Source organism: Cupressus sempervirens, chromosome 10 (genome assembly GCF_028749045.1).
Source record: "Cupressus sempervirens isolate cs-2001-9-10 chromosome 10, ASM2874904v1, whole genome shotgun sequence".
NCBI lineage: Eukaryota > Viridiplantae > Streptophyta > Pinopsida > Cupressales > Cupressaceae > Cupressus > Cupressus sempervirens.
Genome location: NC_143127.1, coordinates 888,034,513 through 888,052,559, shown reverse-complemented (window position 1 = coordinate 888,052,559; position 18,047 = coordinate 888,034,513).

Here is an 18,047-nt window from a genome sequence, read left to right as displayed (position 1 = left end):
TCCTTGGATTAGATGAAAACCTTGCAAAAATTCCAACAACATGTGCAATATCTGGTCTACTATGCACAACATATTATAATTTACTAATCATTGATCTATATTGTGTTTCATTTACCTCTAAAGTAGTATCATCCTTTGATAATTTCACTCCAGCCACCATAGGTGTGCCAACTAGTCTAGACTCATTCATTCCAAATGTCTTCAATATTTCCTTTACATACTTAGATTGAGTTGCATATATACCATTCCTTTTTTGATGAATCTGTAATCCAATGAAAATTTTGATCTCCCCAAACATAGACATCTCAAATTTCTTACTCATTTCATCATCAAATGTCTCCAATAACATGTCTTTTCCCCCAAATATAATGGCATCCACAAATATTTCATAAATTAACACCATATTGTTAGATTCACATTTCAAATATAGATTACTATTCTCTCTTGTTCTAGAAAATCTAATCTTAATCAAATAAAAGTGCAACCTTTCATACCATGCTATTGGGACTTGTTTCAATCCATACAATGCCTTTTCCAATTTTCAAACCATGTTTGATCAAGTTCAATGAATCCTTCTAGTTTTTTAATATAGACTTCTTCTTCAAGTATTCCATTCAAAAATAAATATTTGATATCCATTTGATATACTTTTAACTTTTTGTAAGTAGCATAGGCCAAAACTATTCTTACACCTTCCAATCTTGCTATAGGTGCAAAAGTATCACCATAACCTATTCCTTCTTCTTGTGCATAACCCTTGGAAACTAGTCTTGCTTTGTTTCTCACCAGTTCTCCATTTTAATTTAGCTTATTTCTAAAATTTCACTTTGTTACTATCACATTCTTGTCTGTAGGTCTTGGTACTACTTTCTATGTGTTGTTATTCTCTATCTAATCAATTTCTTCATTCATGTCAATTATCCTATTTTCATTTTCAAATTTATCATTAATTATTCTTGGTTCAAAATCAATTATCAAATAGGTACTATCTCTTAACTTACTTCTTGTCATCACTTTAATGCTTCTATCTCCAATTATTTGTTTAGGTGAATGATTCCTTTTCACATATTTGGTTAATAAAGGCTCAAATCTTTGATTATCATCATTTTCTTCACTTGGTTGAGGTTCATCTTGCTACTCAGGTTGTACTATTTGGTGCTCTAGTAAGGAAGTCTATAACTTGGGTAATCCTATCTGATGCTCAGTAGCTCTTTGTTGTAACTTGGGGAGTGTATGAGGTTTATCTTCATACAAATACACAAACTTGGTGTAATCTTGTGGTTCCTTTTTTCTTTTCACATCATTCTTGTCTAAAAACTCATTAATCCTTACATTTTCAATTTTACTTATTGTGTTAATATCTTTGTTCAAAGATTTAAAAAAAATCTTTTAGATAATTATTGAAGGAATATACCTTCATCTCCTTTTGAATTAAATTACCATTCCTTGCATCCTTATGAATATAACACCTACTTCCAAAGATCTTGAAATGACTTGCATTAGGTGTATAACCATACCAAAGTTCATAGGGTGTCTTATTTGTTCCTTTGTTCAACTAAACTTGGTTGAGAGTATAAATAGTAGTGCTAATAACTTCTCTCAAGAAAATTTGTGCAATATCATTTTCAATCAGCATTGTCCTTGCACAACCCACAATTGATCTATTTCTTCTCTCAGCAATTCCATTTTGCTACACTATCCTTAGTATAGATAACTATCTGTTAATACCATGCTCAACACAAAAATTAGGTAAACATAAACTCACCATCTCTATTAATTCTTAAATATTTCAATTATTTACTAATTTCTTTCTCAACGCTAGCCTTATACCATTTGATCATATCAAACACATGTGATTTCAACTTCACAAAAAATGATGTTCATTATTCTAAAATAGTCGTCAACAAACAAGATAAAATATATTTCATCATAATAACTTTCCATACCCATAGGTCCACATAGATCAGTGTGCACTAGCTCCAAAATATCATTATAAGTCTATGTCTTTCTTGAAAATATTGGCTTTGTCATCTTATCAGGCTAACATTCATTTCACATAGCATTCTTCAGTTTGTGTAGATTTGGTAAGCCTCTCTCTACTAACCTTCACCATGTTCTCAAGATTTACATGACACAACCTTTTATTTCATATTCATCCATCCTCAACTTTAGAAAATAAACATGTATTAGTAATAGCATCAAGATAAAGTAAATTACCTTTTGTTTGCACCCTAGTTCCAATTAGATTAATTCCTCATCATCAAAGATCTTAAATTTTGTATTCGAAAACTATAGCTTGTGACCTAAATTGTTCAATTGGAAAACACTCTAAATATTGTACTTTAGTCTCTGTACCTATTAAGCATCATCACATGTGATTTTATCATTCAAAATCAATGATCCTCTACCTTTCACTAGACATGTAATATGATTACCGAACTTAATAGTTCCACCATCATCAATTTCTTCAAATTTATCAAACTTACTTATGTCACCAGTCATGTGATATGAGCATCCACTATCTATAATACATGTATAAATCTTTCTAACATGTGAAATAAGGGTAGTTTCACTCTCATACCTTTCTCCATCAGGATCTTTCTTGATAGTAGCATATACCATCTCAACTACTTCCTTCTCTTCATCAGTATTGGACTTGGTGTTCTCTTCATCAACAATGTAGTATGATTTATTTCCTTTGTATTTTTAGTCCCTATACTTATAATATTTATTGTCATTTCTATCACTCTTTCTTCTATTAGGACACTTAGTTGCAAAATGACCAACTTAATTGCACTTAAAATAAATCAAGACCAATTAACCTTTACCTCTTGATAACCTTTTTGCAAGCAATGCTTCAATTTCATTAACATCATCTTCAAATTTAGACTCACTCTGATGTTTACTTTTCTTCTCTTTATTTGAACTACTAATGGTTATTGAAGATGTAAAATAATTTTCAAGTGTAACCATATTGTTATCATAATTTCTCAATTCAAATGCAATCAACTGACCAACCAAACCATCAAGTGTCAAAATATTTCTAGGAATAGCTCTTCTTTTTTGAATTGTAGAAACTTTTATAGAATAGATAGGAAAGAGAGTTCTATAACTCTACTTGCAATTTCATTACCACTAATAATACCTCTAGCACTTATGATTACACTTAGAACCTCTTTGATTCAGTTCACATACTGTGTAGAATTGTTAGCTTCTTTCATTCTCATGTCATCATACTTGCCTCTAAGAATTTCAGCTTTAGCTCTTAGCACATTTGGATCTCCACTATGTACAAGTACCAATTTACTCCACATATATTTAGCATTAGTGTGGTTCTTGATATCATCAAACTTAGCATCATTAAGGGTGGATGCAATCTCAATCATCACGCTTTTATGATTTCTCTTTTCAGTCATTTAATCCATAATCATAGGAGCAGGAGGTGCATTGTATTCATTATCCAACCAGTGTGTAACATTATGTCAAATTCCATATAGATGTAGACCCATTATCTCTTTTCATGAGGATAAATTCTCCTTATTCATCTTTAGTACCTCTCTCTTATATATCTCTTGATCTTTAGCTCAAGTTCCTTTGAACTTCTTTCTCCAAGCATTACTCTTTGATACCAATTATTAAATAACTGAGGGGGGGTGAATAAGTTATGTTTAGTTATCATATTGTCCCTTCAAATACTTTATTACCAATTCAAACTTTATAAAATTCAATAGAAATTACTTTATGATCTCATATAACTTCACAATTAACTCTTATAATCAATTTACTTTAAAAAATTATCTCACTGTTTATTACTTTACTGGGTATCAAAAATATAACTTTACACTTAAGGTAGTTGTTACTAACTTGTAGTAGTAAGTAAATAACATGAAAACAAACTTACAACATAACAATAAATACACATTTGACACCATGATTTAACATGGAAACCCTATAAAGGGAAAAACCCACCTAGGACCGAAAAATCCAAAATAGTCACTCTTTTGAAGTGAGCTCTGCTAGGAGCCAAGCTTTTTAGTGGTACATACACATTGTTAATGTGACCAGGTTAGAGGTTTTACACTAAAAGATCATCTGGAGCTTTTTACTCCTTGATCCTATCTAAAGAGTGGCCTACTTTAAAGGACTTACAAAAATCACTAATCAATGTGGCCATACACAATTTCACAGTCTTGTTAGGTCTACTCAATTAAGATATTTTCTACTACAATTGGTAGAAAGCAATAGTTTAATTTATATGTTAGGTTTAGCACTACCTTTCTTGTTCATATCTCTATTTTGATGGGTCTCCTTCAGGTCTTTTTCTTCTAGATGATTCACTCCTTTACTCTTTTACTTTGTACTTAACTCTGCTTGATCTTCGTTCAACTCTACTTGGTTTTGCTTGTTTCTTCAACTTCAATAAATTTTTACTTTGATATTCTTTCTCTAACAATTACCCTAATTATCAAAAACCAAAAACTTACTCCAAATTCTCCTTCAATAATAGTATGTGTGCTTCCAAATTCTTCCAGATCTTGTCACTTAATTACAATCATCAATCTTGGATTCATTATGTTTAGTCACTTATAAAATAGAACTTTCATAAAAATTTGTGCTCATCCTTATCATTCTTCAATCTCCATCATCATATCATCATTTTTTTTTTTCAAACGTAGATGTTGTGACAAAATTTGACTTTAGCCTTTGAAATTCTTGAACTTTCTTTATCTTTGTCATAAGTTGGCCTCATATATCATTCTTTATAAAAAATCTTTCAAATGTTACTTGGTGAACATAGAATTTCACTTAGGTAATGCATCACTTAGTTAACACTAAACTTTCTTGGCTAACACTGATCTTTTTAACTTTACTTTTTCAACTTCTTAGTGATAAATGTAGTCACTCGATGAATACTGATGAGAGCCAATTATAACCTATTTAATGCTCCATTTTAATCTATCTTGCACACTTTCCTACATACTTCTCTATTCCATTTGTATCCTATTTCATTCCATTTTACCATTATAATGTTGCATATAGTTTAATATAATTAAGTAGTATTTAATATTTTTTTGAGATTAAAATATAGAAAATTCATTATTGATTATGTTTTACCAATCTTTACTATTGTAGCATGTTGATTCATTGTTGTAGATCTTCCTATTAGTTAACAACCTCCTATCGCCTGCTAGTCGGGACTGCAACTTCCTATCGCCTTCTTCACCTTCTATGGAGGACTCTTATTGGTATTTATTTGGAGTATTTTCTATTCCAACAATATTGACTATGGAATATGTTGAAGAAAATATAATGATATTATTAGAATTTTGCAAGAAATCACAATTCAAACATTTTCTATAGTCAATATTGCATGGCAGTTTTTGAGAAAATGAAGACGAATCTAAAAAATATGAGATATGGGTTTTGTCCAGAATAAAGAAAATTCGGTTCCCATGCGACAAAATCTTCAGAAAGTGAACAAAAAATGAGTTATGAGTGGTTTTCTAAAGGCCAATATTTCAGATTTACCACTTCGACCAGATTTACATATTGTTTATTTGTTATATTATTAGAAAATTAGTTTGCAAATAATTAGTATATTGTTAAGAAATTAGTTTATTGTGTTATAGAAAGAGTGGTCATATATTTAACACTCTTTATTAAAAATAAAACAATAAGTTTCAGCCATAAAGACTAAACTTCCATGATAAAAATGGAATTGTTTGTTTTATATGTAAAAGGCTATATAAGCCATCACATATTCAAGAGAGGAGGAGAAGAATGTATGAATTATAATATCAGAAATATATTATTGTGCTGAGCTGATTTAAGAGTTCTTTGAGCATTTTCTTTAATCAGTTTGTTGGGAGGAAGGGCGCCCACTCTCCAGTAGCTGATAGACTGTAAATAATTTATTCTAGTATGTTTGGCATTTGTTTATTATGTTTTATATTTTTATGTTTGATATTTTAATAATTTTTGTTAGTTAATATCATATTTCTATATTCAATGAGTGTTAATAATCTATTTTTATTTCAATGCTGCAAATCTAGTTGATATGGATTTCAGATTTGATTTCTATTGTAATTTGTCTTAAATTTCTGTACTGTAGTTCCTGTCACATTCCTGTATTGTAGTTTATGTAGAATTTTCATCATAGAATTAGAAGAGAAATAATTGTGCATTAAGAAATTATGTTATCAGATTAACCATCCATATCTTATGCACGTTTATGGTTTGTAGATTAGTTTGGTTTGTATTTGAGAGTTTTGTTTTTAGATTATTAGATCTATTGAAACTGTTATTGCCAAAAAATTATAGTTCCTGTCGCAAGGAAGTGATAGTTCCTATCGCCAAAATTAATTTAGTTTGTTGCAAATTTATTCTTGTGTGTTCTAGATGCACTCACAATCCCTCATATCATAGGCAACATCCCTTGATAGCATATTGCTCGGACACCTTTCGCAAGCTTACACTCTCGGATTGACACGAATAGACCAAGCTGAATTTCATCATAATTTGTTAATTATTTCCTAATTATTTGCCCCAGTGTTGGCCTATCAAATACTATATTCCTTCTTTCACCTTATTACTCAGTGCAACTTGTATAGGTCATTACATTACAAGATTACATTATTGTAAAAAAATCAAACCAACATTTCATTATCACTTTCCAACTCATTCAAGTTCCCATTGAATACCATACAACTCAATACTTTAGCTTATCTATATATTTTCTTGAAATCCTCTTCATCAATCAAATGATATGGCACTCTATTGAATTAGCATAATGTCTATCCAATTAAGACTTGACATCAATGACAATATAATGACTGATATGACTCTTTCATATACATTCATATCATTTTTTTTTACATCATCAATTTAGGCTAACAGAACTAGGTACAACTAAAGAAAGGTATGAACAAAACACCCTATAAGCTATGGTATGGAAGATAACCCTATGTGAATTCATTTAAAGTATTTAGAAGCATATATTACATCAAAAGAGATTATTTCTTAATAAAAATTTATTCTAGAGGTGATGAAGTAATATTTCTAGGATTTTCCACTAGGAGAAAAGCTTACAAGTTATTTAACAAAAGGAAAAACAAGATGATTGAAAGTGATAATGTGATAAATGGTGAGTACTTTGAATAGAATGATGAATCTAGAAACAAAGAACTAGAAGACTATAGTGGATATTTTTGCATGCATCCAATTGAATAGGGTGTTACAATACAACTGGTGTTAGACCAAGAGAATGAACAAGAACTAGTCCAAGTGGTTGAAGAAACTCCAAGAGAAAAACTAGTGTTACCAAGGTATGTCAAGATAAATCATTCCATAGATCAAATAATTGGTGATAAGAATGTTAGTGTATTAACTAGAAGAAAGGAAAGATAAAATGCATGTAAGTTGACTCAATTTGAGCCAAAAACTATAAAAGCTTCTTTAAAGGAAGAAGATTGGGTAAAGGCCATGAAGGAAGAATTGGAACAAATTAAAAAGAACCAAACATGGACACTAGTTCCTCGACTAGTGGACAAGAATGTAATTGGAACAAAATAGGTTTTCATAAATAAGATGGATGAAAAGGGTGAAGTGGTCAAGAACAAATAAATTATAGTTTGCAAATTTTATGCACAAGAGGAAGGACTAGACTATGGTGAGATCTTTTGCACCTATGGCTAGACTAGAAAGGTGTAGAATATCACTTGTATTTTTTTCTTAGAAAGGATTCAAATTTTATCAAATGAATATCAAGTCAGAATTTCCAAATGGTATACTGGAAGAAGAAGTATACATAAAACACTCTAAAGGGTTTTCTAATTATAAGAAAAGAACATGTTGTACATATTATAGAAGACACTGTATAGATTAAAACAAGAACTTAGAGCATGGAATGAAAGGTTATGTTGGGACTCAAAATTGAAGCCCTAATTTTGATTACCATCCTAAAAATTATGCCCTATAAGCACTTTTTGATGCATGTGTTTAATGTTTCTAACACCTTGCATTCAGTATATCCACTTGTCCCATGAAGATAAGTTGCCATTCTGAGTCATTCTGTGAAGTCTTGTTTTGAGCAATGACCAAATCTGTATTTTTGCCTAAGTTTCAAATAGCGACAAGAGGTCATGTTTGCATCTGAATATCTCGCACCTAGTAACATTTAATGACTCACTGCTTTGGGAGTGTTTAGTGTCCATACCAGAGAGCCTATTTTTTAGATTTTGAGTTGTTTCAATATGTTTTGACTAGGTTTTGAATCCCTAAAAGTTGGTCATTTATTGTTGTCATGCTGATGCACTTTGCTCTAAATTTTGGAAGGCCCTATTTGACTTGTTATAACATTGACCCAATTGATCAAAATGAGAAAATTTCTATTACATTACATTCTAGAGGTTAGACACTTACTATGTTTTAATTTTGAGCTTATGATGAATCTTTTTTATTAGTCTCCAAATGCAATTTTGAATGCAATTTATGACTTTTTACTAGTGTCAATAAATGCAAATTGGCCAATACCCATATTAATGATGTCACATCTCTAAATCAATGATAGGTGAGATCAAATGGATTGCACCATTGTTCTCTACTATAAAAATACTTTAAGTATGCCAATTTTCAAATCTTTATGAATCTGTCTGCACACTTTCCCAGCTCCATTCTATTTGCAAAAGCTACTTTTTTGCCAGCGTTTCTAGTCTACAAATTCTAAGTAGCCCACTTTGACCGCTTTCCATCTTCGCCCTGTCATTCATCATGAGCCCTAATCCTAGATTTATATTTTTCTCATGACAATGAACCCATTCCCCAACTTTTGTGCCCCCAAGTGTCAGTTTAACAAGTTTTCGAAGCCAAAACATAACGTGATTTATTGTTTTCTAACATGCTTTCTTGCAGGTAATTCTGAGAGGGCAACTTCAATGATCATTGTCTTTTGACTAATAATTTTTCATGAGATGAGATTCAATAGGTTAAGAGTGTGAGGAACAAATAATCAGTTGGTTTGATTTCAGAGCCCGGTCAGGTGTTTGGGTCAGTTTTTAAGGCCAGTCAAAGGACCTCATGACATGACATTGGTAGTTGGCATAAAGTTGTAAATTGAGTTAAAAAATGATGGTTCAATCATTAAGTTCAGAATTGATCAGTATTGGATGTTTCATTAGAGCATTTTAAGAAGTCAATTGTTTGAAATGCAAAAAAAATTAGCCAGACCCATTTTGGGCCCGACTGATTTCACTAGATGAATAAGATGAAAAGTAAATTGCTCGATAATGGATTCTAAGGAAAATGACTAAGTTTATTTCAAGAAAATGAGAAACACACTTGATAATAGAGTAGATGTAAAGATGATTCTCCACAAAACTAAGCTCCTATGCCACATGGATCATAAAAATATTGTCACAATTAAAGATATCATTCGAGCACCTTAGAAGAAAATTTTCAATAATGATTATACTGTATAGAAACTCATGGATGTAGATTTCTACCAAATAATACATTCCTATTAGCTCTTAACAAAGGATTATTTTCAATATTCTTTGCATCAATTATTGAGGGGAGCTCTAGGACACATTCTATTTATAGGGACTCTTCATCTTATGTAATGAGTACATCCTCATTAATGAGTGGCCTGCCTGAGTGTCACAGCTTGGATGGGGTAATTGGTTCACTCTAAGTGACCTCAAGATTGCTACAGATTATTTTTTAGAGGAAAATATATTGGGTGAAGATGGGACAAAATCTTTTTTCAAACATTTCCCCAACTAACACAAGCCAAGTGACCATCTATGCAACTTTTCTTGTAAACGGCTTTGTCCTGTATACATCCCCTACACCTCCTCAAATGTATTCTAGGTATCCCACCCTGCCAACTCCTCAAAACCTAGCATATATACAATTCAACAATGAGTCGATCATTTACTACCTAGAAGGCTTTCCATCCAATCCCATTGCAGTCAGTGCTCGAATACCCAATGATTCACTATATTTCAAGATTGCTTAAAATGGGAATATGATATTCTATTCCTTTGAGCAAATAACTAAAAAGTCTTTTCACAACTATTTGTCAAGCTTTACTAGTGCATTAAGTACATGTGTCTACCCAATAACATGTTGGTACTATAGCATCTGCATAGATGGTCAGTGCAACTATCCAAAAGAGGCCAATTTTTTTGCTCAAATTGATGCCTCAAAAATTGATCTAGATTGTCTTCAATGCAATCCTATAAAATCTTGCAAAACTATGTTTAGTGTTTAAAGGTGCCTTTGTCATTTACCTTGAACCATGGCATGCTAATTTTTTTGAGTGTTGGATTTGAGAAAGAACCATGGGAAGGAAGGAAACAAAGCATGTGATTTATTTTATGCACTCTGGGTCCCTGACCTCTTTATGAAAAGGGTTGAGGAGAATTCTACTTGAGCAAAGTCTGGTCACAAGCACTTATCTTAAGGAGATTTTATTTGCAATTTTTATTGCTATCCTCATCTTGGTTCTATTTTCCTTACTTATTAGCAATATACAAACGTATCTATAGTCTTTTACTATTAGGTTAGAAGGCAAGAGTAAAGCAGTGGCAGGGGAGGCAGTCCACGTCAAGGGAAGTTGCATGAGCGGAGGGAAAGAACCAAGAAGAAGAAGATGGGTCCACCATATTCTATCACTTTCCAACTGATTGCTTCCAACATCAACAAGAAATTACCATTTTGAATTTGGGATTGTGGAAATCGAGATCAATCCAATTTCTTCGAATGAAGCATCGAACATCTCCTACTCCATAAAAGTGCCCTCTAGTATTGAAATTGAACATGCTTCGGTTATGTAAGAGTGGGCTTAGACAATATCAAATTTCTTTTGGATGTAGATTCAAATCCTATAGTAATTCTTCCCTTTGCTTATAGAGATGATTTAGCAGACATTGTGGGAACACCTGTGGTAATAAGAACTGAATATACCATCCTTCCTATTATTTTTTATGCCTTATAAACATAAATATCCTCAATATCCATAGTAAAGGCATCCTTCAAGTGTTCTAAAAGAAGCCTTGAACACATTAAATGAAGGATGATCAAAGCCAACTAGATAGTGCAAAGCGATTGAGAAGAAATGTAGAATTTTTATCCCACATTTGTTCGGAAATGAACTTTTAAATTCTTTAAATATGCCAACATACAATAGAATAGTTTTCTTTGAGCCAATTCCTTTTGAAAGGTAGCAGTTTCTTGGAGGGGCCGATGTGGCCAAGTGGATGATGAAGTCAAGTCAATTTTTACTTAAGGCCTTAAGGAGGTGCCGAAAAAGTTGTTGGATTTTGGTGGTTGCCAAGTTGTCACTAGAAAATGAGAGGTTTCATCGATATAGACATGGCAATCTCCTGGAAAGATAGAAATTTGGTAGAGGTTGTGCCACCCATCATTGATCAAGGGGACCAGTTGTGTGGTGACATGTGGCATTGTTTGAGTGGCCAAGGGAGGTATAAGGAGATATTTTTAAAATTAACTTTTTATTCCTAGTTTTGAGCATTCAAATCTCCACAGATAAAATTTTGTTTTAAATTGGTGTTTTTCTATAGTTCTTACTATAGAAAATATTTAAATTTTTTCAATTCCATTCATTTAAAATGTTTATTTTATAGTATTGGGCCAATTTTTCAAATGGCTATTGGAGGGGCAAGATTAAACCAAAATATGGACTCTAATATACCAAATTGGAATGGGGAGGAGATGAATTTTTCAAATATGGGGTCAAAATTTGCATAGATGTTCAACAATTCAGTCTATAAGCATATTTGTATTTGCTGGGGCATTCTCAGCAAAATAGGCAGAATTCATCATTGAGCATCAAAATTGGTTGGAGCGCAAATGTGAATGTTTATTGAAGCATGAATGTGGAGAAAAATGATTTTGAAAAGTTTATCTTGCCTCTAGAGGTCATTTAACTAATTTTTTGCCTTTGCCTTGATCTTAAATTTGGCATCAAAATTAGTTATGTTTTTCCATCAAGTGCTAAAGATATTTTATGCTTTTGGGAGGCAAAATGAGTGAAGATATGATTTACTAGTTGTTGGGAGAGATTAGAGAGATATTTTTAACTTCTTGGAGAATTTTTCCAAGTGGACACATGTTAGATACACAATAGATCTTAGAATTCATTCTCTTCTATATCATTTTCTTTCTTTCTCATTTGTGGTTATTGGCAGTTTTCTCTATGCAACCAACAGGGTTCTAGTTTTTACTGTGAGACCAAGTTGTTGTTGGTTTTACTTCCTGCCTAATTGAGCAAAGATCTAGTAGTGAAGGCCACATATCCACTCTTGTGTAGGTTTCTAGTTTCATTTCATTTATTGTTCCTCTAAGATAATGGAAATTGATGATAGATCATGTAACATATCCTAAGTTTCATTAAGTGCTACCAATTAATGTATTTAGTCTTTCCAAGGATAAATACAAAAGGGGATTTACAATGAATTATATTTGTTCTCTTATTCTGTCTCCTAATTCTTCATATGCTATTAACTTTGTAATTAAATGGATAAGGTTCATTTAATTTAAGATAGCTTGGATGAGTTGTGTATCAGATCTATTGTTGTTTTTAATTCAAGGAATTAAGTAGATGCTTCAATGATTTGATATGGTTTTTGGGTGTATGGAGGGGATGCTAGTAAGAATGGAGTTTGGGGATTTCAATTGAGAAACTTAATTGTAAGGCAATCAAGTTAGGTCATCCTACTAGTAATGACTCTATGTTGCAATGGATAAGGCATTGATCACTAAATCAGATGTAAGCTGAGATGAAGGTTATTTGCACAAATCTTTTTAATCAAATCATTTCATTTTTTCACATTTTGTAGTGGGGTGAAAGGAATTAACCCTCACTTAGCTTATGGGTTCACAGGTTATGATTTGTAACTATTTCATTCTTATGTTGTTGCATAAGTATCAAAAGATAAGAGTTTTTTCTATTGTTAATAGGTTCAAATTTTATGTTTTAGTATTGGTACCATATATCAGAACCTCAAGGTTTACCTGCCTATGTTTTGCAAAGTCTAAAGTGAAGAAGGAGTTATGCCTTATAGTTGGCCCAAGATTGCAGTCGAGTGCATCCATCATAGGAATTTTCTAGCCTTAGATGTATTGGTCTGGTTTCTTGGTTATTTTTAAATCTATTAAATCAGGATCCAACAAATGGTGACTCTACTGGGGATTGTATTATATCTAAATGATAGACAAACCTTGAGAATTTGAAAAGGAAATATTCAATACAACAAGAAGAATTTGCTACAGTAGCAGGGTTGTGAGGTGTCTTCCATTTCTCTATTGAAGTTTTGTGTTCCCCAGTTAATCTTTATTCATGGATAGCAATATGTTGTAAGATTGGATGTAAATTGTGTTTTGTAACTATTAGAAGTTAATCTTCAATCAATTCAATTTTTACAAGTGTTGGTGAGAAAGTTTTAGAGTTGGGAATTGGTTTATGAAGTATATTCTCTTTTTAAGATGTTGATGATCTACAATTTTTTTTTATTAAATGTCTAGTTCAAAATTTACAAGTGGTAAATTATTTCAAATCATTTCTCAGAAAGTGTGAGTGGCGATTCTAGTCTAAATCTATGTGCCAGTGCATGGTTTAATTCAATATCAGAGGCTTTCAATATTTGTGGGCAGGTCTAGTTTGTTGGAAAAGAGAGGTGTATTTTGGATTTATGATGTTGTGTGTTATGTGTTGTGTGTATTTGTTGTAAGTAGAATTCTTTCAAGAATAAATTATTGTTGTGATTTAATTTTCCATTTCAAGGAGGTGGAAGCTCTATAATGGTTTCATATGTAGTGTGAGGAAGTTCATGTCAGCACCAGTGCCAAACTAGCAGACCAGTGATTTCAGCATTAGCACTTGAGGTATTTTATTTTCATGATGTTTTTATTGTCATGAAAGAAAGTGGTATATGTATATGTTCTCTAGCAAGTGATTTTCAGCACAAGGACGAGGAGAATAATGTGACAAGTTTTATACATTTCATGGGAATAAGTTTTAGCTTGTAAATTTTTGTGAAGTGTTTGAAGAGATTCATTTGGTAGAAGCTTATAAGCTTGATGCAAATTACAAATCAGAATTATTGTTGATGAGTGTCAAGGCTTTGAAGAATGACAGGTTTCCTATCATCAAGTATACAATCGGTTAGTGATGTTTGTAGATATTTTTCTACCAAGAGATATATGCCATTATGCTTAGATGGTATATATGGTTTCCCAAAAGTCATTCCTAATGATATTAGAAAATATTTTCCTAAATTTAATGGGAACCATACTATTTCAGCTAGTCATCATGTTCAAGTTTTCAGTGACTTGATGGGTGACTATGAGATTGCTCATGAGGATGTGCACATGAAATTATTTGTTCAAACTTTAGAAGGTGATGCTAGAGACTAGTTTTCCTTTTTACTGGCATGTTTTATTTCATCTTGGAGTGAGTTGCATTCAGCCTTCATGGAGCAATTTGGAGAAAGGGTAAGCATATTTCATTCTTACAATAAATTTTTAAGGATTTATATTGAGAATGGTGAACTTGTTCCTCAATTTAATATGAGATTTGCAAGAGTTTTGAATGAGATCCTTGAAAGTTACAGACCTGATGATCAAAATGTGTTTATCTATTTACTTTGATGCATTTGACAAGAAAATGAACTATCTACTAAGGGATAAAGAACCTCAAACATTATATCAGGCTTTTATGACTACTAGGAATATTAAAAAAAAAATTGAAGTATGGATTGATTAGAGGTCATTTTTCTATAAATGATTATCAATATAATGGTTATGAAAGAAAAATTGAACATAGTGTTGCCACTTTAATTCCAAATTAGAATATCAACACCCCTATTGTAATGTATAATCAGATTAAAATTTTAAATCAAAATGTGTGTGTGTGTGTGTGTGTGTGTGTGTGTGTGTGTGTGTGTGTGTGTGTGTAGAGAATAATGAGTCTATTGCAAATTAAGACACATATGTTCATGATTTTATAGCAGTAAGATTTATTTTAAACTTTGATACAAATGAACAATGTGATGGTATTATAGATCAAGGATTAGCTACAACAATGAGTTCTTATAGTGTTGATTGTGTACATGATGATGTTGCTAATGTTTCTAGACATGAAGTTGTTGCATCTAGTTCTTAGTCTTGTGAAAGTGAAGAGTCTGGGAGTTATGTCTCTGAGGATGAGTTTTATGTTGTTGATCCAACACTCCATGGAGAGATAACACAAGATGAAGAATGTGAATCACATTTATCTCAGTCACAGTCAGAAGAATAGAATGTTGAAAGTGATCATGTAAGTGAGAATGATGAAGGAAGTGATGTTGAGATGTCTTCCTATAAGTTGGATACAATAGGAGAAGAAGAAAGCAATGATGGAAGTGAACATTCATATGAAAGTGAGGGTATGAATTCTTTTTCTGAATCTGAAAGTGAAAATGCATCTTAGTTTTTGCATTATAAAAATCAGTTAGTCAATGAAGAATTTGAGGGTGATTTGTCCTGAAGGAATGAAGATAAAGAAATGGTGAATCCAATTGATGCTAATAAATTTGAATATGAAGATCTCAAGGAAGGATCGTCAAGTGTTTTTACATTAGACAATAAAGTTACAGCATGTAGTGAGGGGTTCGGGAATGAATCATGGTCTATCTATAATGGTTATCCTAAACAAGATAATGAAGATAATGTAATTATGGATACTATATGCTTTTTAGGAGAAATAGAAAGTGAGTCTTCATCTAGTTCTGATTTTTCTTCATAAGCTAAGACTTTCCATGAAGATGAAATGGGTAGTGAGTTTAAAGTGTATACTAATGCTTTATATAATGAAGATTGGGATGATGATCAACCCATATTTTGTCAAAATGTTCAAAGAGGATCCTTGCATGGAGTTATCAATCCATTGTTTGAAGAAGACATGGAAGTTTCAGATTTAGTTGAGCTAGATGTAAATGGAGACACACTATCATATTGCTGTAACAAATCAGAATGTTGTTCTTCCATATGTGATAGTGAATATTCTAATTATGTTGCATTTTGTGAGCTTTAAGATGAGGTGCTTAATGGAGTTGTCTTTGAAAATAAGTCGGCACTTCATAGTAAGTTTTATGATGATTCAGATGAGGTAAAAACTAATCAGCATTTCAATTGAAAAGATACATTGGGAGGTTATGGAATGGTTTCAGAATTTGATAATGATGTTATGTGCGAATATAAATTTGATTACTCATTTGAAATCCAACCAGCAACATTTGAGGAGATGCAAAGTCAAAGCATGAGTGATATATATAACTCATTTGATGAAGTTGAATATAAGGCCTTTGCATTTCCAATTGATGATGTTCATGAATCATCTTATAAAGATTAGTTTCAATTTGATGTTGGTGTTCATGAGCATGCTGATGTTCTTTTTCATAGTGAGCAAGAGGTTGAAGTTATGCCAAATTTTTGCATGCATTATGAAAGTGATGGTGATGATTTTCTTTTGCCAATTGAAGAAATTGAAGATGTGTATCTAATTGGTGAAACTGATATGAGTGATAGTTTCAGCTTACCTCATGATTAAATGAATGAAAATTTGGTATATGATAGAGGTAAGAAGTTTTATTGAAGTTCGATGGCCCAGTGCTATTAGTTTTACAGTTTAGGAGTAGACTTCTTGCTTTCAATAAAGTTGTGTGTGAGAAGTTTTTTGTTGTTAGGTGTGTGGTCTACTTCTTCCAAAGATCTAAATCCTTACCATTCCCACAAGTGACATGCATCCCTAGATAGAGCCACTATTGGGACTCAAAATTGAAGCCCTGATTTTGAGTACCATCCTAAAAATTATGCCCTATAAGCACTTTTTGATGCATGTATACCTAGCTATCCTTTTGAAGCCTAATAGGTGTTTAATATTTCTAACATCTTGCATTCAATATATCCACTCATCCCATGAAGATAAATTTCTATTTTGAATCATTCTATGAAGTCTTGTTTTGAGCAATAACCAAATCTGCATTTTTGCCTAAGTGTCAAATAGTGACAGGAGGTCGTGTTTGCATCTGAATATCTTGCACCTACTAAAGTTTCATGACTCACTACTTTGGGATTTTTTAGTGTCCATACCAGAGAGCCTATGTTTCATATTTCAAGTCATTTTAGAATGTTTTGACTAGGTTTTGAATCCCTCAAAGTTGGTCATTTATTGTTATCATGCTCATGCAATTTGTTCTAAAATCTAGACGGCCTTGTTTGACTTTTTATAACTTTGACCCAATTGACCAAAATGAGAAAATTTCTATTGCATTGCATTCTAGATGTCAGAGACTTACTATGTTTTAATTTTGAGTTTATGACAAATCCGTTTGATTAGTTTCCAAACGTGATTTTGAATGCAATTTATAACTTTTTACTGGTGTCAAGAAATGTAGATTGGTCAATACCCCTATTCATGATGTCACATCTCTAAATCCATGATAGGTAAGATAAAATGGATTATGTCATTATTATCTACTCTAAAAATACTTTAAGTTTGCCAATTTTCAAATCTTGATGAATATGTCTGCACACTTTCCCAAGTCCATTTCGTTTGCAAAAATTGCTTTTCTGCCAATGTTTCGAGTCTGCAAATTTTAAGTAGCCAACTTTGACCGTTTTCCACCTTTGCCCTATTATTCATAATGAGCCCTAATAAAAAATTTATATTTTCCTCATGGTAGTGAACCAATTCCCCAGCTTCCATGCCCCCAAGTGTCAGTTTACCCAGTTTTCAAAGCCAAAACAGAACATGATTTATTATTTTCTTGCAAGTAATTCTGAGAGGGAAACTTTGATAGTCAATGTCTTTTGATTAATAATTTTTCATGAGATAAGATTCGACAAGGTAAGAGTATGTGGAACAAAGAATTAGTTGGTTTGATTTCAGAGCTCGGTTAGGTGCTTGAGTCAGTTTTTAAGGCTAGCCAAAGGACTTCTTGACATGACATTAATTGTTGGCCAAAAGTTGTAAATTGAGTTAAAAA